The sequence below is a fragment of the Heterodontus francisci genome, chromosome 18 (genome assembly GCF_036365525.1).
Source record: "Heterodontus francisci isolate sHetFra1 chromosome 18, sHetFra1.hap1, whole genome shotgun sequence".
NCBI lineage: Eukaryota > Metazoa > Chordata > Chondrichthyes > Heterodontiformes > Heterodontidae > Heterodontus > Heterodontus francisci.
Window position 1 is genome coordinate 78,011,041 of NC_090388.1, and position 24,259 is coordinate 78,035,299.

At 42.7% G+C, this 24,259-nt stretch overlaps 1 protein-coding gene across 5 annotated transcripts in view; it reads right to left on the reverse strand.

Moving 5' to 3' along the window:
- si:ch211-1e14.1 (UPF0606 protein KIAA1549) overlaps positions 1 to 24,259 on the reverse strand; it is a 405,473-nt gene that overhangs the window by 302,225 nt on the left and 78,989 nt on the right. For 2 of the 5 annotated variants that reach the window (XM_068051055.1, XM_068051056.1), the window contains exon 2: positions 6,164 to 6,232. The exons of the other annotated variants lie outside the window; for them this stretch is intronic. The gene's annotated coding sequence lies outside the window, so the exon portion shown is untranslated. The remainder of the gene's footprint in view (positions 1 to 6,163; positions 6,233 to 24,259) is intronic. 5 annotated transcript variants of the gene reach the window in all.

The following is a 24,259-nucleotide window of genomic DNA, read 5'->3' on the forward strand; positions in this document are numbered from 1 at the left end:
GTATTCATGTCTAAATCATTAATGTACACTACAAACAGTAAGGGTCCCAGCACCGATCCCTGTGGTACACTACTGGTCACAGGCTTCCACTCGCAAAAACAACCCTCGACCATTACCCTCTGTTTCCTGCCACCAAGCCAATTTTGGATCCAATTTGCCAAATTGCCCTGGATCCCATGGGCTCTTACCTTCTTAACCAACCTCCCATGCGGGACCTCATCAAAAGCCTTACTGAAGTCCATGTAGACTACATCAACTGCCTTATCCTCATCTACACATCTAGTCACCTCCTCGAAAAATTCAATCAAGTTAGTTAGACACGATCTCCCCCTGACAAAGCCGTGCTGACTATCCCTGATTATTCCCTGCTTCTCCAAGTGGAGATTAATCCTGTCCCTCAGAATTTTTTCCAATAGTTTCCCTACCACTGGTGTTAGACTCACCGGCCTGTAATTACCTGGTTTATCTCCACTACCCTTCTTGAATAATGGTACCACATTCGCTGTCTTCCAGTCCTCTGGCACCTCTCCCGTGGCCAGAGAGGATTTGAAAATTTGTGCCAGAGCCCCTGCTATCACCTCCTTTGCCTCACACAACAGCTTGGGATACATCTCATCGGGCCTGGAGATTTATCCACTTTTAAGCCCGCTAAAGCATCTAATACTTCCTCCCTTTCAATGTTAACATGTTCAAGTATATCGCAATCCCCCTCCCTGATTTCTGCACCTACATCGTCGCTCTCCAGTGAAAACAGATGAAAAGTAATCATTTAAAACCTTACCTATGTCCTCCGGCTCCACACACACATTGCCACTTTGGTCCTTCGTGGGCCCTACTCTTTCCCTGGTTATCCTCTTGCCCTTAATATACTTATAAAACGCCTTAGGATTTTCCTTTATATTGACCGCCAATGTTTTTTCATATCCCCTCTTCGCTCTCCTAATTACTTTTTTTTAAGTACCCCCTTACACTTTCTATACTCCTCTAATGCCTTCGCTATTTTCAGTGCTCCGAATCTGCCATAAGCCTCGTTTTTTTTCCTGATTCAATACTCTATTTCCCTTGACATCCAGGGTTCCCTGGACTTGATGGTCCTACCCTTCAACTTAATGGGAACATGTTGGCCCTGAACTCTCACTATTTCCTCTTTGAATGCCTCCCACTGGTCTGATGTAGACTTTCCTACAAGTAGCTGCTCCCAGTCCACTTTGGCCCGATCCTGTTTTATCAAATTGAAATCGGCCTTCCCCCAATTCAGTACCTTTATTTCTGGCCCGTCTTTGTCCTTTTCCATAACTACCTTAAATCTTAAGAGTTATGGTCACTATCCCCGAAATGCTCCCCCACTGACACTTCTACCACTTGTCCAGCTTCATTCCCTAGGATTAGATCCAGTACTGCCCCTTCTCTTGTACGACTTTCTACAAGCTCTCCTGTATGCATTTTAAGAATTCTTCCCCCTTTAAGCCTTTTGCACTAAGACTGTCCCAGTTGATATTAGGTAAGTTGAAATCCCCTACTATTATTACCCAATTATTTTTACACCTCTCTGAAATTTGCCGACATATCTGCTCCTCTAGCTCTCCCTGACTGTTTGGAGGCCTGTAGTACACGCCCAGCCAAGTGATTGCCCCTCTTATGTTCTTAATTTCTACCCATATGGCCTCATTTGAGGAACCTTCTAAGATATCATCTTTCCTTACTGCAGTAATTGACTCCTTGATCAACAGTGCAATACCACCTCCTCTTTTATCCCCTCCCCTATCACGCCTGAAGATTCTATACCCTGGAATATTGAGTTACCAGTCCTGCCCCTCCCTCAGCCATGTCTCTGTGACAGCAATATCATAATCCCATGTGCTAATCAAAGCCCTCAATTCATCTGCTTTATTAGTAAGACTCCTTGCATTAAAGTATATGCAATCCAGCCTTGCATTTTTCACTTGTGCCTTAACAGGTCTATATTTGCTCTGCCTTCCAAACTGACTCCGTTTCTTTTCTATATTTAGCTATGCGTCACTCCCTACTGTCCCTCCACTCTGTATCCCATCCCCCCCCCCCCCCCCACCCCAACAGCACTAGAAAATCTCCCAGCAAGGATGTTGGTCCCGTTCCAGTTCAGGTACAACCCGTCTAACTTGTACAGGTCCCACCTTTGCCAGAAACAGACCCAGTGATCCAGGAACCTAAAGCCCTCCCTCCTGCACCATCTCCTCAGCCACACATTCATCTGCTCTATCCTCCTATTCCTATACTCGCTCGCACGTGGCACAGGGAGTAATCCAGAGATTACAACCTTTGAAGTCCTGCTTTTTAATCTGCTACCTAGCTCCCTAAATTCTTGTTGCAAGACCTCATCCCTCTTTCTACCTATGTCGTTGGTACCAATGTTTATCACGACCTCTGACTCTCACCCTCCCCCTTCAAAATGTCCTGCAGCCACTCCGAGACATCCTTGACCCTAGCACTAGGGAGGCAACATACCATTCTGGAGTCAAAGGAACGCCTATCTGCACCCCTTATGATAGAATCCCCCATCACTACAGCTCTTCCACCCCTTTTCCTCCCCTGCTGTGCAGCAGAGCCCTCAATAGTGCCACGAACTTGGCTGTTGCTGTTTCCCCCTGGGAGGTCATCCCCCCCCCCCCCCAACAGTATCCAAAGCAGTGAAAAGATGTGTACTATAAAAGAACAAATCTCTAAAAACAACAGGACACAACCATCAGACTTCTGAATATCCCAGACTCTATTTACACCCAAACCCCACACTTAATGTTCATATTCAGTGTCATAATCCCAAAAATAAACAAAAAACTAATCTAAGTCTGTCTCTGATGACATAAAAGATAATTCGGCCAACTCTGCGGAAAGGACTCCATTGCACACTTCTTATAATCAAGGGACATCCCCCAATATGCACATAGCAGCAGTCCATGTCCAATGAACAAAAGACTCCACTTTATTTCAATAAAATGGAGAGAGGAGGGAGAGAGAAATATATGCATGGAGAGAGGGAGAGGGAGAAGGTCGAGTCTTAAACAAATGTAGTCTGAATAAGGGGGCAAGGGAAAGATGTTCAGCAGAGAAGAGAGAGGACAAAAACCCTGTTGTAGGTGTGCAGAGAGAGTGATGCTGTTAATGCAGAAAAAGGAGGGCGAAAAGCAGCAGGAGGAGAGACAGGGGTAGGGGAGTGGCCGAAGGACCAAAGGGAAGAGGGGGTGGTGAAGGAAGAGGAGAGACGAAGGAGAGCGGGGGGAGAAGGAGCGGGCAGGGGAAGGATGACGGAGGGCAGAGCGGAAAGGAGGGCGTGGAGTGGGGGGGGGGGGGGGGAGGAGGAGTGGAGTGGGGGGGTAGACAGAGATTGGCAATATATCGCCTTCAAACTTAAATGGGGTGATGGTAGGGTAGTGGTAATGTCACTGGATTGGTAATCCAGAAGCCCAGGCCAATGACCTGGGGTCACAGGTTCAAATCCCGCTACGGCATATTGTGGAATTTAAATTCAATTAATTAAGCTAGTCTCAGTAATGGTGCCACGAAACTATCAGCGATTGTCATAAAAACCCATCTGGCTCACTAATGTTCTCTGCAGAAGGAAATCTGCCATCCTTATCTGGCCTGTGTGTGACTCCAGACCCACAGAAATGTGGTTGACTCTTAACTGCCATCTGAAATGGCCTAGCAAGGCAATTAGGAGTGGGCAACAAATGTTGGCTTTGCCAGTGACGTCTACATCCCATGAAGGAATTAAAAAAAACTGCAGTTTAGATAATCTTTTCTGAAAGTACATTACATGCACGTTTGTTTGTGTTCTGCAGCCTAGCAACCTAAACTAAAAGACAGCATTTGTTATTTCCACCCAGGGATTTTTTTTAATTATTAACACTAACTACTACAGTTGCACTTTAAAACTGACAAGCATTCCATTTCTGACCCAGACTAAAACTGCAGAGCCATAATCTACACTTGGATTTTTTAAAATTAAATTTCAAATATTTCAACTGATTACTGTTGCATCATATGCTCTTTCTACTTCTGGTACTTATTCGCTGTTAACCAGATCTTGAAGATACTGACAAAGTAGATGTTGACTGCCCCAATTTCTCATGTCAACGGGTTTATCTGACATGTTCAGTAATCATTTGGGTGTCAGTACCTTCAGAAATCAGAATCAATATGGCCCATCAAGTCCAAATTAGGAGGAATGGAAAAAAATTGCCTTCCCATAATAAATTATGCCCACAGTTCAATGGGAACCAAGCTAACAAAGTCAGAGGGGCCCACTCAGCCTTCCCAAGGGTCCAGTCTTAACCTGAACAACATTCAAATCTTCAGCTAGCTCCTTTTGGTAACTGTACAAGAGCCTGAAACTGCTCAATAGCATGGCCATCATTCTATCCTCTTACAAATTGGATCCGCTGGTAATGAAGTGATTCAGTCCCTACAGCTTCAGCTGTTTCACTTGTTCTAGGAAATAATCAGAGGCATAACAGCAATAAACAAAGCCATTCAGCCCATTGAGTCCACACTATCGAGCAATCCTGTGAGTCCTATTCCCCCAATCTATCCCCATAGCCCTGCAAGTTTATTTCCCTCAAGTTTCCATCCAATCTCCTTTTGAATCATTAATAGTCTCCAAAGCTATAGTTAGGCCACAACTAGAGTATTGCATCCAGTGCTGGTCACCACACTTTAGGAAGGATGTGAGGGTCTTGAGAGGGTGCAGAGGAGATCTGCCAGAATGATTCCAGGGATGAGGGATTTTAACTACAAGGTTACTTTAGAGAAGCTGGGGTTATTCTCCCTGGAGCAAAGGAGATTGAGAGCAGATTTGATAGAAATTTAGATAAAGATAGACAAAGTGTTCCCATTAGCTGGTGATACAAACTAGGGGACACAGATTTAAGTTTTGGGAAGAGATATAGGGGGATATGACAAAGAACTTTCTTATGCAGCAAGTGGTAGTGACCTAGAACTCATTGAATCAGTAATTAAGAGAAAAAATCTTACATTAATTAATCTGGTTAAAATGGTTTATTTGTGCAATGTTTGGATAACACTGTAATAGAGAATGTGCTTTGCATACAAGAGGACTGGTGTTATAACACAGCCAATATCAAATGTAATAGCAGGATTCTTCACAAAAAATTATTTTGAGATGCAACATTAAGTGTATTAGATATTAATTTAGTGATGATATTAGTTACAATGATAATCTACCACCATTTGCTAGCTTCCTATCAATGAATTTAAACAGCTGAAGTACAGAAATAACAGTGGAAGCTAACAGTGGAGATTTTGAAAAGGAAATAAAAATAGAAAACAGATTCTGCCAAAGAAACACTTTCCCAAAAAAGTTAACTTTCCTTTTCAGGTGTTGATGGACTTGTAATTCATTATTTGTAGTTTCTCCTTTTTATCTCAGTAACATAGTGATAATAACTAGTAATCCAGATGCCCGGACTAATGCTCCGGAGACATGAGTTCAAATCCCACCATGGTAGCTGGAGGAATTTAAACTCAATGAATTAAGAAATCTGGAATAAATTTCTAGTCTCATCAATAATGATCATGAAACTACCGGATTGTCATAAAAACCCATCTGGTTCACTAATGTCCTTCAGGGCAGGAAATCTGCTGTCCTTACCCAGTCTGGCCTACATGTGACCTCAGACCCACACCTACGTGGATGACTCTTAACTGCCCTAGCAAGCCACTCAGTTGTAGGCAACTCTCTGCCAAGGGCAATTAGGGTTGGGCAATAAATGCTGGCCTTGCCAGCCACGCTCATATCCCAAGAACAAATAAAAATGTTGCGTTACTGTGTCAGGCGAAAATCGCTGATCTCCAAAATGTGAAATTTCCTTTCCTGCTTTCAGCTGTTGAAGAACCTCCTGTGTATATGCTACATTTTCTGTTTTTATTCCAGAAGTCTATCATTCCTTACATCGTAAATAATGGAATGACTTGTGTTATTTGATATTACTCAATTCTCACCAGGTTAAGAATACTCATACCTTACCAAGTGCAGTAATTGTATGCAGATAACACTAATGTCTGGGTGACAGGCATTTGACATACAACCATTACATCAGACTCTATTTTTGGAGTTTTTGATTCGGACATGCTAGCTCTAGCTAATAAGAATACAGTTTTAACTTACTGACAAAGGACAGTGGAAGTTTAACCTCTTCACTGCAGGATCCTCATCAAGCAGCCCAGATCAAAGTGACTGTTCAAGAAACATAATTTTAGCACAGTAAGCACCTATCCTTGTGAATAATATATTAAGACAATATTAATGTTTTCAACACAGCATGATAAATTAAATCTAGAATAATGAAAGCCCTTGCCCTTTTGCAGAATTTTTTGTTTTGAAATGAAGATTGAGAGTGCTTTCCACTGAGTACCCTGTACTGCACTGATATTTTTCAATTTTAGTAAAAAAAAATGCATTCAGTGCCACACACAGTGTGAGACTATTTCCAATTCATCGCATGGCTCATTAGAAACTCTTGGAAAATTATGCATGAAAAAGAGTTGTGCAATTTGAAATATCAAAGTCTTAGGGAGGGAGGGCAAGTGGATTAGACAACAGTCTTCCATCTTAGAGTCCCGAGTTCAAATTCAATCTAAAATGGTCTCTGCTGGCTTTAAGAGTACTGCAGGTAAACAAGTTCCCATATTAAAAACTGTTCCACTACATTAAAAACCATGTAGTTCTCCCCTTCAAAACTTTCATATTTTAAAATTCACATATCTTCTTGCACAATTCTCATAAGTACTATTATGAACTAGAATTAGATAACAGACTGTGATACTTAATGCAGTCTCATATTTTGCACTTGATTGGAGAGGCAATAGCTAATTACACTTTGTTGGGATTAATGTCAGTGAATAACAGTCGTTTTTGTACATCACACACCCATTTTCATGGAGTCCTCACTTTGCCAACAAGTTAAATGTGTGATTATTCAAAGCACAGTGCACAAATTAAGCATTGCTTCCACTTGAAGTAAAGTGGCCTTGTACAAGTTTATCGTTCTTCAGATGAGCTGTGAGACAAGGCCCAGTCTTCCAGTTCTGCTGATTCAGAAGGAGGCGAGAGATCCAATGGCATGATTAGAAGAGGGGAGGGAAGTTTGCTGCCACTAAAAATGGATTATCTGAAAATTCCTCTGATTGTTGGCTGTTAGATGTTGCTGGTACAGATTGTCTGCTATGTTTGTCGACATAACACTCACTACAGTTGAATGAAGTCATTTGAGGTGTTTTGACTATAACAAGGTGTTGCAAAATATAAAAACTGTTTTGTTCAACAAGAGATGTGTTGACCTCAAATATGACCTGTGTTGATTAAGTGAAAATTTAGTTCTAATTTTAATTTAGTTGATGAAAAGACAATTTTAATCAAGAACTAACTTGCTGCTCATTTTAGTCAACTAAAACAACTGTCTACACAAACGTTTATAAAACCTTGTGTGTTACCTTGGTTTGTATACATCTAGTTCTCTCTGAAATCACATGGCTTAATTTGGCATTCACAAAACAAGCTATTTCTTCAAATGGGAAGTTTGTTGATTCCCCCCCCCCCCCACCCCCTTCTACGTAGCAGTGTTTCTCTATATAACTATAGTGACTGCAACTCTAGAAGCAATTCATTGTTAAAAGCACAGAGATGTTGGAATAAGATAAGGTGCTATATCATTGATTCTCCTCACCTTAAGGCACCAACTATTCTTGGACTTTAGTTTTATAGAGCTGGATTTTAATGACCCCCGATGTCGGGTTTCGTGGTGGGAGCGGGGCTGGAAAATTAGCGTCATGGGTGTAGGGGATGGTGGGAAGGGTTGTAGTTGAAAGTTTGTGCAGTTTGGGTGGGGGGGGGGGTGGGCGGGGAGGTCAGATGATAAAGGTAAGTGTTTTGGGCGGGGGGGGGTCAAATAATTTAATTGTCATTGGAATGGGGGAGAAGCAAAAAGGAGATGTATTTATTTTAATTCAATTTATCTTTAAATATTTAAATTAGTGAGTAGGGCTGACAGCCCTTTAAAAATGGCGTCAGCGCCTGTACACAGGCAGCTGATACCATTGCTGGCACTGGACAGCCTGTCCCCTCCACGTGATCTGGGGGTGGGGGGTGCGTCCCGCCCCAGGGATGCAAATGAGCCACCGCACAGAAGATTGCCGAGATGTCTCCAGCTACCCTCTAAGATAAGAGGATTTGACAGAGAAGCTAGTTTCCTCTAGTGGGGGAATCCAGAACAAGGCACCAAATCTTACAATTAGAGTTAAGCCATTCAGGAATAAAATCAGGAAGCATCTTTTCACACAAAGGGTAGCAGAAATTTGAAATTCTCTCCTCCAAAGGACTGTGGATGCTGGGATGAGTGAAAGTTTCAAGACTGAGTGACAAGATTTTTTATTAGGTATGGTGTGTAAATGGAGCTTAGGTACAGAACAGGTTTGAGGGGCTGAATGGCCTATTCATGTACCTAAGTGTTATCAGGGTATTTGACTATTGAGGGACTTGCATTTGATCCTGAAAGTTTTGAACCAGCATCCATGCATACACATTTCCTGCAGACAACAGAATACGGAATGGGAATTTGGTCACTTGCAGTTCTACAATTGCTATTCACATTGAGGTCAGCTGCATCAGACTACACATAGACCAAGACACCTTTTGATTTGTGAGGGCTTGTTATACAATAATGAGCATCACATGGGATAGATGCAGCCCCAATGTGGGCAGAAGGAATGTTCACTATCCAAAAACCAATTGTCTACTGCACTGACACCAGAAGCCTATGAAATACTGAAGTAGCACGAAATGGGCAACTACAGTTAGGTCTGCATCACTCAATCCTCTGCCTAGTCCTGCAAGCCAGTGCAGGATTCAGGAGCTATGTCACTGCATTCCAGCTGGTAGTGCTAGTTCTGCTTTGGAAATACTGTGGTCAGGAGAAGCAGCAAACATGGTGGGTTGAATACAAGAGCATATTGGTTTTGGATAAATTGCAAGTCTCCATTATCTAGCTCTTTCACATCTCTGGTGGTAACTCTGAACAAAAACAAATGCTCCTGGCTATAAAAGTGGACCTTCAACTGTCTGGGTTTCAAATCAAGTATCTTTTTAATTATGGTCTCTTTAAGACATAGAAGAGCTGCAAAATTCTGCAAAACATCCCTAGAGATGAATTCATCCATCTACATCTTCAATTATCTCTTATTATACACAGCATGCTTGCAGAATGAATTAAGTACTTTCACGAATTAAAATTTAATGGCAGATTCTGAACATAATTATCAGAGGCTGTTCAAAATAAAGTGTGACCATCTGAATGTTCCAATAGTTCAGGTTAAGGAGGAAAGAAATTACATTTGTATTGCACCCATCATGACCTCAAGTGATCCCAAAGTGCTTCATAGCCATTGAAATACTTAAGAAGTGTTGTCACTTTTATAATGTAGGAAATGTGGCAACCAATTTGCAGACAGCAAGGTTCTACAACAGCGATGTAATAATGGCCAGATAATCTGTTTTTAGGAATGTTGGCTGAAAGATAAATATTGGCTAAGATACCGGAGAAAACTCCACTGCTCTTCTTCAAATAGTGCTGTGGGATCTTTTATATCCATCTGAGAAGGCATTCGGGGCCTCAGTTTAATAATGTCTGATCTGAAAGATGGCATCTCCAACAGTACAACACTACACTGAAGTATCAGCTTAAACTAAGCCTTTGAATCTCTGGAGTGGGGCTTGAATCCACAACCTCTGACTCAGAGGCGAGCATGCTACCACTGAGCAAAGGCTGATACCTAGATGTGCCATGTGGTATAATTAGCAGACCACAGGTCCCAGGTTTAATGATTGATCTGTACTAATTTACCTTACCACAGCATTACAAGTATTAAAACTGGCCTCAACATCCCTGGGTGAGAGAATATGGTCGAAATATCATACAGTGTACACACCCCTGACTATCATCCAATGAAACCCAATGGAAAGAGCATGTGAATGAATACGGCGTCAGCCTGAGTATGGGACCAGGCCAAATGATAATGGAAACCCCTATTATAAAGGCAAGACTTGAAGAATTAACAGTTGGATAAGATGCTAGACATCTCTGGAGTTCATGAAATTATACTGCATCATACTTACCAACAAAAAAGGCATAGACCATTTATTTTTTTAAAAAGGTATATTTCCTGCCCCCCCCCCCCCCCGCCCCAAAGGTACTGACACTTACGGAAGTTAAGTTCCATATTTCATTCAAGGGCCCATCACTCATGTGATTCATGAGATTAAATGTCGTTAGGCTTTTCAACTGTGGAGGCATCATAGTCAAGCCCTTTGTTACTGTATTAACCTTTCTGTAGCCTATGCAAAATCTAGTTGAATCATCAGGTTTAGGCAATAACACCACTGGGGAACTCAAGCTGCTTTGACTGGGTTCAATCAGGTAATTTTCTGGCATGCATTAGATTTCTGCTTTTACCTGGGGCTGTTTCTCTGGACTTAAGTGATAAGGATGCTGTTTTATAGGAAAGAATTTCCCTACATCCACGTCATGTGTGGCTAAGGTTGTACACCCTGGCCTGTCCCTACAGACTCTTTTAAATGCCATGAGTAGCCTTGATAGGTCTTCTCATTGTTCTGCATCTAAATAGGAAACCATAGTGTCCAATCTCCCTAATAATTCAGTGATAGCTAACCAGATAGTAGGAGGTTCAAGTTGAAAATTGTCTAGGCCTCCTTCTGCCTCATCCTCACTATCCCTTTCATCCTTCACTGTCCTTACTACCTGACATACGTGTGCTTGGTTATCCTCCTCCCGGCTATGATATTGTTTCAACATATTGAAATAACACAGCCGATTCTTTTTCCGGTGATCTGGGGTGTCAATCAAATAATTTACTTTACCACTTCTTTTGACCACTTTATATGGACCACTGAATCATGCTTTCAGCAGTTCACCCTATAAAGGCAGTAATACTAACACCTCATCCACTGGTTGAAATGTTCGGGTCTTGGCATGCTTGTCTGCTCTCAGAGGGTCGTGAGTCTTTGGAATTCTCTTCCTTAAAAGGCGGTGGAAGCAGAGTCTTTGAATATTTTTAAGGCAGAGGTAGACAGATTCTTGATAAGCAAGGGGGTGCAAAGTTATCAGGGGTAGGTGGAAATGTGGAGTAATCAGTTCAGCCAAGTAGCCATATCAATGAGAGTGAGCATATAGTGGTGTCCCACTTTTGTTTTTGGTTAAGGTCCTACACAGTCTACCAACACCCTACTAAATGGCTCCCCAATAACTGGTATGGGAATTAGAGGTGCCGGTTTTATGGCAAGTTGTGGTTTTCCCACAATCTGGCATGTATGGCATGTTTTACAAAATTGCACCAAGTCCTTGGAAAGACCTAACCACAAAAATGTTGACTTATTCGTGATTTAGTCTTCCGGATCCCCACATGTGCCGCTATAGGAACTTCATGCGATAACCTTAATAGTTCCCGACGATATCTGCTGAACAACTGTCCAATCTTCATCCGTAGGTCTGTGAGGAGGTCTCCACTTCCTCATCAGAACCCCACCTTTAATATAATAGTGTTCTGGAACTCCTTTTGCCTCAGCTTCTGTTTATGCTGATTGTACCGTGTTATTTAACTCTGGATCAGCTTGCTGAGCGTGATCAGAGAAGACTTATTAAACATTTCCTTTGGATTATCCAAATCCCCAAGCTATCTGTCTGTGGTGCCAATTTTACTTACGACAATGGAACTTGTTTAGCCATTGCTCAGGTTACTACAAAAGGAGGAAAAATTCCTGGAACCTTTTCCTGTAACTGTTCTGTCTCTTTAAATTCACTTGGTTTCTCTGTTACTACTGAAGAGGCAACTACTTTTGTCTGGCCAAATTATTCCCCAGGAATCGATCAACTCAGTCTACCGGAAAACTATTAACTCCCACAGTTACCCCCCATTCCAGACATTATTTCACAATCTAGGTGCACTCGATGCAAAAGGTACAGGTATGTACTCCCCGCCAATATCATTTACTGAAACGTTAGCATTCTGTGCTCTTTCTGATGGAAATGTTATGCCTTTCCCCAGAAAGAAAAGAGTTTGGGTGGCTCCTGTATCCCAAAGCATAACTATAGCTTTGCCCACCTCACTTGAGGGATAAGGAGTTACTTTTCCTTTCGGCAAGAATTCCCGATAACTCTCAGGTATCTTATTCACAACCCCTGCACTCATACTGGTTTTTATATTTGGCCTCACAGCTGCAGTCAGAGATACAGCCTGATCTGTCATGCTCTCAGTCAGGGCCCCTTTCTCTGCAATGACTTTGTGTACCCCAATAAGTCCCATGGATTTACCCCGCAACTTCCAGTATTTTGCACCAAGATATCCCACCTTGTGACAATGGTAACACTTTGACTAGCGGATCTCACTTCCACCCTCAGCATCCTTTCTGGCCTGAGATCATGTTGGGGCGTTCCCAGCTGTCCCTTCTTGACCCCAGCTACTTGCCTTTTTTTCACTCTCCCATCTTCTATCCTTCGCAGGTTTGTGGGGGTGACTGACAAAAGGTTTGGGCTTAGAAACAAGCTCGTAAGCATCAGCAATTTCCACTGCCTATCTGGCTGTTGAAACCTTCTGGTTCTCTACATGGGTTCCTACTAATGGAGGGAGTGACTTTTTAAATTCTTCCAGGAGAATTAATTCCCCAAGGTTCGCATACGTGGCTTGCTTTACCCTCTCAAATTCTATACAAGTCTGCCCAATCTCCGGAGGTTCCGCAATTTCTGTCGGTAAGCTTCAGGGACTAACTCGTACATAGCGGGAATAGCCTTTTTTGCCCCCTCATAATCTGCAGAAGCCTCCTCAGAAAGCATAGTATAAACGTCATGAGCTCTGCCCATCAACCTGCTTTGTATAAGCAGTGTCTAGCTTTCCTTTGGCCATTTCATTTGCTTGGCTATCTTTTCAAAAGAAATGAAAAAAGCCTCTACATCCCTTTCCTGAAACTGAGGGAGGGCTTGCACAAATTTAAGCTCTCCTTTGTTTATGAAGGGTGGTAAGGATAATCCAGGAAATTATAGGCCGGTGAGCCTTACGTCAGTGGTAGGGAAACTATTAGAGAGGATTATTCGGGACAGGATTTACTCCCATTTGGAAACAAACAAACTTATTAGCGAGAGACAGCATGGTTTTGTGAAGGGGAGGTCGTGTCTTACTAATTTGATTGAGTTTTTTGAGGAAGTGACGAAGATGATTGATGAGGGAAGGGCGGTGGATGTTGTCTACATGGACTTGAGTAAAGCCTTTGACAAGATCCCGCATGGCAGACTGGTGCAAAAGGTGAAGTCACACGGGATCAGAGGTGAGCTGGCAAGATGGATACAGAACTGGCTCAGTCACAGAAGACAGAGGGTAACAGTGGATGGGTGTTTTTCTGAATGGAGGGATGTGACTAGTGGTGTTCCGCAGGGATCAGTGCTGGGACCTTTGCTGTTTGTACTATATATAAATGATTTGGATGAAAATGTAGCTGGTCTGATTAGTAAGTTTGCGGACGACACAAAGTTTGGTGGAGTTGTGGATAATGACGAGGATTGTCAGAGGATACAGCAGGATATAGATCGGTTGGAGACTTGGGTGGAGAAATGGCAGATGGAGTTTAGATTAGATTAGAGATACAGCACTGAAACAGGCCCTTCGGCCCATCGAGTCTGTGCCGAATATCAACCACCCATTTATACTAATCCGATATTCCTACCAAACATCCTCACCTGTCCCTATGTTTCCCTACCACCTACCTATACTAGTGACAATTTATAATGGCCAATTTACCTGTCAACCTGCAAGTCTTTTGGCTTGTGGGAGGAAACCGGAGCACCCGGAGAAAACCCACGCAGACACAGGGAGAACTTGCAAACTCCACACAGGCAGTACCCGGAATCGAACCCGGGTCCCTGGAGCTGTGAGGCTGCAGTGCTAACCACTGCGCCACTGTGCCACCAATCCAGACAAATGTGAGGTAATGCATTTTGGAAGGTCTAATTGCAGGTGGGAGGTATACAGTAAATGGCAGAACCCTTCGGAGTATTGACAGGCAGAGAGATCTGGGCGTACAGGTCCACAGGTCACTGAAAGTGGCAATGCAGGTGAATAAGGTAGTCAAGAAGGCATACGGCATGCTTGCCTTCATCGGTCGGGGCATAGAGTATAAAAATTGGCAAGTCATGCTGCAGTTGTACAGAATTTTAGTTAGGCCACACTTAGAATATTGCGTGCAATTCTGATCGTCACACTACCAGAAGGACATGGAGGCTTTGGAGAGGGTACAGAAGAGGTTTACCAGGATGTTGCCTGGTCTGGAGGGCATTAGCTATGAGGAGAGGTTGGATAAACTCGGATTGTTTTCACTGGAACGACGGAGGTGGCGGGGCGACATGATAGAGGTTTACAAAGTTATGAGCGGCATGGACAGAGTGGATAGTCAGAAGCTTTTTCCCAGGGTGGAAGAGTCAGTTACTAGGGGACATAGGTTTAAGGTGTGAGGGGCAAAGTTTAGAGGGGATGTGCGAGGCAAGTTTTTTTACACAGAGGGTGGTGAGCGCCTGGAACTTGCTGCCAGGTGAGGTGGTGGAAGCAGATACGATAGCAACGTTTAAGAGACATCTTGACAAATATATGAATAGGAAGGGAATAGAGGGATATGGGCCCCGGAAGTGCAGAAGGTGTTAGTTTAGGCAGGCATCAAGATCGGCGCAGGCTTGGAGGGCCGAATGGCCTGTTCCTGTGCTGTACTGTTCTTTGTTCTTTGCTCCACTCGGTCTTGGACTGGTGTCAGATCTTTCCCCACCAAAATTTTCACTGGAGTCAAGACCACCCCTTCATCTTAGTTCCATCTTTTTAAATTCGAATTTCCTTCCTTCTCTTTCACTTTCTCTTTGAAATTTAAGCTCACGTTTTTCCAATTCTATTGCTTTTTCTTCGTAAAATTCGAACTGCCTCATCTGTTACTGAATGTTTAGTTGATTCAACTGCACTACCCTCTGGTTTGCTTGCTTTCTTCTTCCAATTTCAAATGTTGGGCTATTACTTCAATTATGTCTGCTTTCTTAGTTCCTGGATTTAACTTGAACACTAACAGGTCTGCCAAATCAATTACCTTAACCTTGGTTAAGTTCCGCAAATCACTCAGGGTTACATACACCATCCCCAGAGAAGTCACTGTAACCACTAAAGACATTCCACTGGTGTAAACTTCATTCTATTTCACAAGAAACCTGGTTCTGTTTATTTTCCCTTTCCAATTATTATTAGCCCACTTACAATTTAACGTTGCCAGCACTGGGTTCATCCCAAGAGCTCCCAATTAATATGTTACAACCGAAGAGGGAGGAGAGCACTGTTTATTCTAGCCCCCTTCTCCACAGGTCACAACATTTATTTAAATTTTCCCACTTACCGATACAGTCAATCATGTACTCTATTTTTCCCCAGAATAAAGCACACCAACCAGGTTTCTTTAACAAACAACAATATATCTATTTACTATAAACCAAGTCTTAACCAATAATAAAGTAAAACATACAAATTGCAATATTAAAGCCCCTTATTTATCCGAGCCCTCACAAACACACTCATACATACACACCGGTTAACCGTGCAAAAGGAAAAGGGATTTTTGTTTACTGCTGTTACAGAGAAATAGAAGGAATTTAAAAAAAACACTTAGGCTGAAAAGACGGTTTGGAAAGAAGTCCTTTGTTTTAGTTAGGCGTCCCAAATGCATATAGGCAACCGTCATTAGGACCTTCCTAGAACAGTTCTTTCCAAGCGATGTTGATGATCAGTTTGGGTGGGTTTTCCACGAGATGCAGCTACTGAGGTTCCACATAGGTCTTACAGCAGGACTGCAGCAACAAGGTTTCAGTTTCACACATTCGACATGCAAAGGCAGCTGCTAACATGCAGGATTTCTTCAAATACAGGAGGAAATAGGAATCTGAAACATTGGAGATGCAGGATTGGTTTTCAAGACAGCGATTAGCAAGGTCTTCCTCTGTTTCAGGCCAAACACCTACTGTCAGTTGTAACAGTTCAGAAATGAAACCAAAACTTTCCAGAAGCCCAGTCTCATGACATTAATAAATCTTGGCTTATCACGTCTTTATAAACATCTCTCCAAGTCAAAACAACCCCTGCTGGGTTTTTATTTGAAAATAGATGCCTCCCAGTAATGGTTTATAGTTCAAACTCACTCCAAATCTTCCAGTAACCCTTTTTAAAAGAACACACTAAGTTCCAGCAGCTATGGAATCAGATCTAAAATATAAATTCTCAAATTTCAACAAAAAAAAATGGAAACACTCATAACAAATGTAAAAAAGCAGAAACATTCAAATCTCAATCCCATATCTACTGGGATTCCTGTATTTTACATCAAAAGCATACTGCAACAGAATAGAAAGGAAATGCTAGCATGACTATCACATTGATGAGATGTTGAGCTCGCAAAACAATTAAACATGCTCCAAAATGTAAAATGGTGTCATGGGATATGTGTGGCACTCAAAGGACATACAGATTTAGAAATGTGAAAAATCAAGAAAAAGGAAATACCGTCCATTCAACTCGTATGTTCCGTCAATCCATAAGGTGTATCTCACTCAATTTTTTTGAGATGATTCTGCACCATTTTTTCCCCAAATGCTAAATACAACAAAACATTTTGGGTACAACTTGCAACCTTATCTAAATTTGTTTTACTCTTCTTTGTAATCACGTACTGAATGAAAAATTAACTTTAAGGTTTATTGCACTTGTATAAAGAACTCAGCCTCAACTTCCCAACATCTGCAACTCTTCAGTTTATAAGTGGGTTTCACAAGGATCAATGTTGGGACCACTGTTGTTCACAATTCATATTAACAATTTATACTTTGGAATCAAAACCACAACTTCTCAATTTGTAGATGACAGCAAATTTGGGGGGGGGGGGGGGGGTCAATACTGAGGAAGACTACAACAAATTACAAGACGACATTAAGAAACTTGCAGAACGGGTGTAGAATTAGCAAATTAATTTCAATATAGAGAAGTGAGAGGTATTACGTTTTGGTAAGAAAAATAAGGAGGTCACATTCTTTGGAAAATAAAAATCTAAATGGGATAGAGAAGCAACGGGGTCTGGGAATTCATATACACAAATCACTAAAAGTAGCGATGCAGGTTAATAAGGCCAAAAAAAGTAAACCAAGCACTTCGGTTTATTTCTAGAGGGATAGGCTTGAAAAAGAGAAGTTATACGAAACTTGTGAGACCACACTTGGAGTACTATGTTATGACCAGATGAGATAGGGGTCTAGGGGTTCCCTCTCAGTCTTTACCTGGTTTAACCGGAACAGGGTTTAATTTTTGAAACACTGTTTTTAGCTCCCCCTTCAGTGAATCCTTGTTCACTGCTTCAATTGTAAGGCAAAGAAATCGGACAGGTTTCCTTAGATTTAAACAAGAAAGGTGGAAGTTTATTAATCTTAAACTCTAATCCGGTTAATGACTACAAATATGCGACACAACCACACTAGCATGCTTACGCGATAAACATACTCACAGATAGAGACAGAAAAAGTAGAAAGAATAAAGGGGAAAAGTTTGAGGCCATAGCTGGGTGTATTTACAGTCCTTTGAGTTCAATGTGGAGTCTTTGATTGCCAGTAGGTCTTGCTGTTCATTGGGGCCTAGTGCACGCTTTAACTTGTTTCAATGTAGGAGTTTTCTTTCATGAAATTCAAGCGACTTCAGTCAATCCGGAGGTTTGTGAGAAAACAAGAGAGCGCCAGCCAGGAGAGAAGCTGTCTTGTTCCAGGTTCAGTTACAATCTGCCGCCAGTCTTCAAACTGTCCTGTGTCTAGTCCAAAAAACGGCCTGCACCAGCAGGATCGTCACTTGACCAGCTGCTTTAACAAACTCCTGCGTTGGTGGACTCTATCATCTTACCAGACCCTGGAATGCGAGCTTCCTTACACCTTCAATGTCTGGTGATCAAAATCTATTTGGGTTAATTGGACCATGGAGTAGCTGCTTTGTCTCCACAAGCACCATCTCTTAGTATGCAAATGTCCTCCAGCCAAATGTCTGGTGATCTCTTCAAACATAATTTTTTTCCACTTCAGCCACAGTTTAAAATTAATGTTAATAAAACAAAATTATGATGCCTCATTCTTGGTAAGTGGGGGTCTTCATGGCACCTCCACACCCAGCGGAATGCAATGCGATTTTTTTTAAAAGAGCATTTCATTAAAAGGGACTAGAGAGAAGATAAGTACAGGAAACACACATGCATCTCTCTCATTCATTCAGAAATCCTAACAGTTGCTGCAGCCTATGTTTTCCTGGTAGCAGTGCTGCTTTAAACTGCCCTATTTGGCTTCCTAATAAACATGTAATTTTTGGGGAAGTTTTTCAGTTTGCACATTTCCATGACTGCTTAGAGTGTCTCTGTTGTTGTTGAGGTCTGCAGGAGGGGTAGATTTAATTAGCCCTAAGTGGGAGTTCTGCTCATGGGCGTCAGCAGAGGGTGGTTCCAGTCTGAACGCTCCTTCAGTGCTTTGATGAGTCATGCAATGACTTTTCACCTTGGAGGATGGTTGGTTCCCTTTTCTCCTGACTGTGGGGGTGGATTCCTTGCTAATCCTATTGTCATCTGGGACATTCCTGCTTGCAGGCATTTGCCCAGATTCTACTGCACTCCCTGTGGCACTTCGACTAGGTGAGGCATCACCATCACAGTTTCTCTGCCCTCTTGAGGACTTTCTTTGTCTCTGCAGGTTCCTGTAAATGCGGTTAGCAACTCTGGTGGGGCGCTTCTAATCTCTGCATTTACATAGGAGGATGTGGGGTTTAACTTTTCAAACATTTCGGGATTAGCTGACCGGACAGTAGAGGTTTCCATTTGGGATTCCTTCCAGACTTCCTTTAACCTGCCCTCTTGGTCCCTTTTTCCCCTCTCCTTTCTAACCTTTTGCCAGCCTTGTGCCTACTGTCCCCTTCTCAGCAGGGATCCATGACACTTCACTACCCCTATGCTGGAGGGTCCTCCAAACACCGATACAGGACTTAGGGGTGCAGATTTCACTGTAGGTTGGGTTTTCCCCTCAACCTGGCACATGTGGCAACTCCTACAGTACTCCACCACATCTTTGTGGAGTTTTCGTCAGTCAAACTGCTGTCTCATGCGGGTTTTAGTTTTTCATTGACCGGCATATACAGCCACTGTAGTCTCATGGGCCATTCTTACTATTTCTCTCCGGTACCTCTGCAGCACCACTAACTGATAAACCACTGTCCACTCCTTGCTCTAAGGTCTGTGAGGAGAACTCCATTTCCTCATCAGCACGTTATTCTTTAAATAGCAGCAAACAGGGACTCCCTCTGCTTCAACTTCAGACTAGGCAGCCTGTGCTAACTCTCAGTAGATTAGATTTTTTAGATTAGATTAGAGATACAGCACTGAAACAGGCCCTTCGGCCCACCGAGTCTGTGCCGACCATCAACCACCCATTTATACTAATCCTACACTAATCCCATATTCCTACCAAACATCCCCATCTGTCCCTATATTTCCCTACCACCTACCTATACTAGTGACAATTTATAATGGCCAATTTACCTACCAACCTGCAAGTCTTTTGGCTTGTGGGAGGAAACCGGAGCACCCGGAGAAAACCCACGCAGACACAAGGAGAACTTGCAAACTCCACACAGGCAGTGCCCAGAATCGAACCCGGGTCCCTGGAGCTGTGAGGCTGCAGTGCTAACCACTGCGCCACTGTACTGGGTCAGCTCGCTGAGCCTCAGCTAGGGAAAATCCATTTAATTCATCCCTGGGTCTTCTAACTTTCAAAGAAAGTTTCAGACTGACAGACCTCATGGTCATCCACCTGTAGTGGCAATTCAGTCTCCTCTGGGGAAGCTGGTTTAATCATGGCCTCATTCACTACACATTCAGGGAAACTGCAGGGGACCATCTCCTGCCACTGCCCTGTCTTTCTGACCTCCTGCAGTATTTTTTTCACTACTGGGGAAGCTACCACCTTCGTTTCCGCCAGATCATTACCTAGGAGCAGGGCAACCCCGTCCACAGGTAAACTAGGGACAATGCCTACGGTCACCAGGTCCGAAACTCGGTCGCACTCCAAGTGCACTCGGTGTAAAGGTACAGGCATAAGCTGCACTCTAATACCATTCACCACCATTCTTGTGTTTACTGCACTCTCTAGGGGAAAGGTCAGGCCTTTTACCAGTAAAAGGGATCTAGTGCTCCCCTGTGTCCCTGAGAATGACTATGGGTTTGCTTGCCCCATTCGAAGGGTGTGGGGTTATACTCCCTTCAGACACAAAACCCTGATAACCTTCAGGAATCCTATTAAATTTTCCTGGGTCTCATTCTTACTGCAGTTAAAGGCTCAGCTTGTTCTGCTGTGCTTTCCATCAGGTTCCCTTCTCCTTCACTGAACGGGTGTGCCCTGATTAATCCTACAGATTTCCCCTTTAATTTCCAGCAGTCAGCTCTTAGATGCCCTGCTTTATTACAATGGACGCACATAGGTCTCCGGGTCTCATTCCTACTTACAGCACCTTCCTTTTTGGCTGGAGGAGAGCTCCCCGTGTCTCCTGCTTTTATTTCCCTCCCAGGACTGCCTGGGCTTCTATCACCTTCCCACCCTTTGTCCTTTTCAGATTTGTGGGGGTGATTGGGAAAGGTTTCCCCTGGGAAACCGATTGATAAATGAGAGCAAACTCATCGGCCACAACAGATGCCTGCTCAATTGCTTCTCTGATATTTTAATAGCAGAGCTGCACTTTAAGAGCCCTCAGTCACTGGTCAAAAGCCAGCTGCTTATTTCTCTCAAACTCCAAGTAAGTTTGATCAGCTTGCTTCTTGAGGGTTCTAAACTTTTGGCAATAGGCTTCCAGTACTAACTCATATGCCCGAGGATAGCATTTCTTGTCAGTTCATAATTGGATGAACTCTCATCTGGCAACATGGAATAAACCTCATGGGCTTTTCCGGTTAGCTCGTTTTGTAGCAGGAGAGTCCAAGCCTCTGCTGGCCACTTTAACTGCCTTGTCAGTTTTTCAAAAGACACTAAAAAGGCTTCCACGTCTCCCTCATTGAATTTTGGGATCAGTTGGGAAAGTTTTAACAATTCTGTACCCAGCCCTGAATTACGCTCCTTCATATTGGCCATGCTTTCACTGGGGTTACTCTGTCACCCCCTAATTAATTCAAGTCGCCTTAGCTCTATCTCTTTGCATTCCTTCTGGAGGGCTCGTTCCCTTTCTCTCTCCTCTCTTTCTTTGTCTTCACGTTCTTTCTGGAAGGTTCTTTCTTTCTCTCTCCTGTCTCTCTTTCTCTTGTCTCTCTCTCTCTTTCCCTATCTTCTAATTCAAGTTTCCTCTGTTCCAATTGTAGCTTTGCTAGCAATACCCTGTCGGGGTCTACTTCTAACCCTGTTTCAGCTTCTTCAGATTCAAGGGAACAATGGTTGGCCACTAATCTTAGGAGTTCAGACTTTCTAGCCTTCCCACGTACAGTGATCCCACACTGCTCAGTCATCTTCCTCAACTCCTCCATCAACAGTGTTTTTAACTGACCCCAAGTTACTTCACCCTGGCTTGGGGAGCTACTAGCTTCAGTCGTAGACATGTTAGTACGCTAGCACACACAACCACAAGAAAACCTGTAGTGAAATCTCTTTTTGATTGGGATCAATTTGGCTTCCCACTTCCAATTTCTCATTTGTCTGTGGGTCAAATCCAGGACGCTAGCCCCCAAATTTCTGTTATGACCAGGTGAGATAGGGGTCTAGGGGTTCCTTTACCTGGTTTAACCGGAACAGGGTTTAATTTTAAAACACCGTGTTTTTAGCTCCCCCTCAGTGAATCAATGTTCCCTGCTTTCCAATTGCAAGGCAAAGAAATCAAATCGGACAGGTTTCCTTAGATTTAAACAAGAAAGATGGAAGTTTATTAATATTAAACTCTAATTCGGTTAACGACCACGCTAGCATGCATACACGATAAACGCACATGCAGATAGATACAGAAAAAGTAGTAAGAATAAAGGGGAAAGTTTGAGGCAATAGCTGGGTGTATTTACAGTCCTTTGAGTTCAATGTGGAATCTTTGGTTGCTGGTAAGTCTTGCTGTTCGTTGGGGCCCAGTGCACGCTTTAACTTGTTTCAATGTAGGAGTTTTTTCTCTCCTGAAATTCAAGCGACTTCAGTGGATCCAGAGGTTTGTAAGAAAGCGAGAGAGCGCCAGCCAGGTGAGAGGCCGTCTTGTTCAAGGTTCAGTTACAATCTGCCGCCGGTCTTCAAACTGTCCTGTGTCTAGTTCAAAAAAAAGCCTGGACCAGCAGGTTCGTCACATGACCAGCTGCTTTAACAAACTCCTGCGTTTCTGGATTCTCTCATCTTAGCAGATCCTGGAATGCGAGTTTCCTTACACCTTCAATGTCTGGTGATCAAAATCCATTTGGGTTAATTGGACCAGGGAGTAGCTGCTTTGTCTCCACAAGCACCATCTCTTTGTATGCAAATGTCCTCCAGCCAAATGTCTGGTGATCTCTTTAAACAAGTCATTTCTTCACTCCAGCCACAGTTTAAAATTAATGTTAATATGATGAAATTAATATGCCTCATTCTTGGCATGTAGGGGTCTTCATGACAACTGTGTACAGTTCTGATCATATTATATAAAAGGATATAGAGGCACTGGAGAAGGTGCAAAAAGATTTCCAAGGATTGTATCAGAATCGCGAGGTTATACCCATCAGGGAATGATGAACAGGCTGGCCCTTTTTCCTTTTGAAAAGAGAAGGCTCAGGTGTTATCTAATAAAGGTCTTTAAAAATATGAAAGGATTTGATAGAGTAAGCACAAAGAGTATTTTCATTTATGGGAAAGAGCAATATTAGAGACCATCAATATAGATAGTCAATAGGGGAAATCACATAGGGAACTCAGTAGCAACTTCTTTACCCTGAGAGTGGGAAACTCACTACCGCAGGGAATAGGTGAGGTGAATAGTCCATGAAAAGAGAATTTAGAGTCAGATAAGGAACGATGGGAAAAGGGTCAAATGAAGCATAAACACCAGAATCTTTGGGTCGAATGGCTTGGTTCTGTGCTCTATATTCTATGTAACTCCACCTTGCAGACTCCAGGCTCATACAGACTAGATATATAACTGTCTAAAATAATACATGGTCATGCACTGACTGTGCAAGGGATTGTCTTTCAATTATATACTCAAACCAATATAAAATATTCAACATTTACTCATGTTGAGGGAATATCAACTTCTGCTCAGCTTAGTAAAATCAAGCAGTTTTCCCACTGTTCTCCAACTTTTTACTTAAGGGTACATTCTGGTAACAGCCTTGGCCTACAAGAAACTAGACGGAAAAAAACTAAGGGGAGACCATACAGCAGACCAGAAGGATCTCATAAGGATGTGGTGACAATGGTTTCTGTCACTTACAAAACAACTGAGCACCCCATTGATCCCAACTGAAAACTCTAATTATGAAATCCCCTCCCATGAGCAAGTTGTATCCGCATGCACAGATAATAGTTGGTTCTGCCAAGAATGCACCAGGCTGGCCTAACTGAATCACCAGCAGTCACAAACATCAAGTTAAAGCCACAACACAAGCCACAGGACATTATCCATAAAAGACAATCTCTGGTGGAGGGATATCTGTAATTTTCTGTGTGTGTTTTCACAAAACTGAACACTGCATAAAGACTAAAAAAAAATGTTTGGAGAAAAACATACTACCAGCATTTTTCTCATCGTCGGCTCAGTCAAAGCATCCTATATACACTGGGAGGTATAGCAGAACCTAAAAACATAAAAAATAGGAGCAGGAGTAGGCCATGCGGCCCATCAAGCTTGCTCCGCCATTCAATATCATCACTGATCTGCTTGTGGCCTTGACTTCCCTATAGTTCAAGAATTTCTCTGCCTCAGCCTTGAATATATTCAATGACTCAGCCACCACAGCTCTCTGGGGAAGAGAATTCTAAAGATTCACGACCCTCAGAGAACAAATTCCTCCTCATCTCCATCTTAAATAAGAGACCCTTATTCTGAAACTGTGCCCCCGAGTTCTAGGTTTCCCCCACGAAGGGAAACATCCTCTCAGCATCTACCCTGTCAAACCTTCTCAAAAGCT